This window comes from Mandrillus leucophaeus, unplaced genomic scaffold (genome assembly GCF_000951045.1).
Source record: "Mandrillus leucophaeus isolate KB7577 unplaced genomic scaffold, Mleu.le_1.0 Scaffold45, whole genome shotgun sequence".
Lineage (NCBI taxonomy): Eukaryota > Metazoa > Chordata > Mammalia > Primates > Cercopithecidae > Mandrillus > Mandrillus leucophaeus.
The window spans coordinates 1,212,893-1,214,646 of NW_012104809.1; positions in this window are offsets into that span (position 1 = coordinate 1,212,893).

Here is a 1,754-nt window from a genome sequence, read left to right on the forward strand (position 1 = left end):
ACCTTCCCTTTTACTTCAAAGAGAAAGTAGAAACTGAAAATAATCTTTCAAATTATTTTCACCTTCCCAAGAAACATTAAAAAATTATGCTTTCATCTTTTCGTCCTCCACTTCTGTTTGGAGGGAAGATATAGTCTTGGTATTATATAAAATAAATAATTTTACCAGCGCTCTGGATCCTTCTTTCTAGAAGCTTTTTGTACCTATTTGTGCTGTCTTCAATCCCTCACTTGTGGTTACTTCATCCTATTATTTAAACATGTTGAAGCCTCTCTTCTTATAGAAGACAAAAATGAATTTATTACAGAATCTTACTCCTGACCCGTAACTCAGTCCACCTAACATGGTATACCTGGCTTGTTGTAATATCTTAACTGTGTGAGAGGGTTGCCCACCACTCATTGTTTCTACTTTCTTACATTCCCTGTTACTCTTTAAACACAATATCAACAGCGATCTACTAAAAGAGCTCCCATTAAGGACGTTTATGACCTCCATGTGGTGATCTATAAAACCCGCCTCATCTTACGTTGTTTAACCTGCAGGAGCATCTGACTGTGAACTTACTTCGCTTTTAAGAAATATTCTTATTGTTTGGTTCCGTGGCCCAGATTATTAAGCTTTTTCTCCTACCACTAAGCTTACTCTTCAGCTTCCTTATAAATGCTTTTTTTTTTTTCCTTTTTTCCCCTCCTGGCTATCTGCTTCTTATCTTCTCCTACAGTTTTCTTGGCTAAATTATTGCATCTTAACTGCCATGATCAAAATAATGACTCTCAGATATGCATTATTAACACAGTTATTCCTCTTGAGCTTTAAATTTATATCCAACTGTCTTCTAAATATTTATATGTGAATAGCTAGAATTACAAAGACACAAAACTCCACTCACTTACCTTCTATGCCTCAAATGCTTTCTGTTTTTCTCTACGGATAGTTTTAACATGCAACTATTCTGAGCAATAAATTCAAATGTTGCATTTGAATCCATGCTTTGTTCTCCTATTTCCAAAAGATTACTTCATTTTATCAGATTTTACATCTTAGATAACTCTGCTGCTTTTCATATACCCATCATTCTAGTTGGCTACCGTATCTCTGGCTTATTTATTTTAACATTCTTATAAATTTGGTTTGTTTTTGTTTTGTCTCCTTTCTTTTCCCACATTGAGACAAAATGAGATATGTCGTTGTAAAATATAACCTGATATTTCACTAATATAAATAAATAGGAGTTTACTTCTCATGTATACATTCTGTCTATGTTCTATTTGTGACTCATGCTGATCTCTGTAACCCTCACTTCAGGACACCCACCAAAGCACAAAGCCTTCAACACTTGGCATTTGTAAAAGGAAGGGGGGACCATAAAAAAAACATGCACAGTGAGCTTCTGCCTGGCAATAATTTATACCACTTCTGCTCATACCTTTTGGCCCAGGTAACCAACTCCTCAGTGGAAAACTACAGTTTTCTAATGCATACTTTATTTTTCAACAATTATTTGGGTCTCATTTCTTTCTCTAATAAAATTGATTCTTACCAAACATAGGAGTAATAATCCAAATCCCTACTCATTCACAAGATCAAGTTGAAATTTCAAGATTTCTAGGGGACATAAGAAATCCATAAACTAAAAAGTTAGGATATTTGCATGTTTACCTGCCTCTCCCACCATACAAATTACAATGGTAGAACATTGTGTGGTATAACATTAATATAATATCCCAACCCTTTCTGATTCGTAAAAGAAA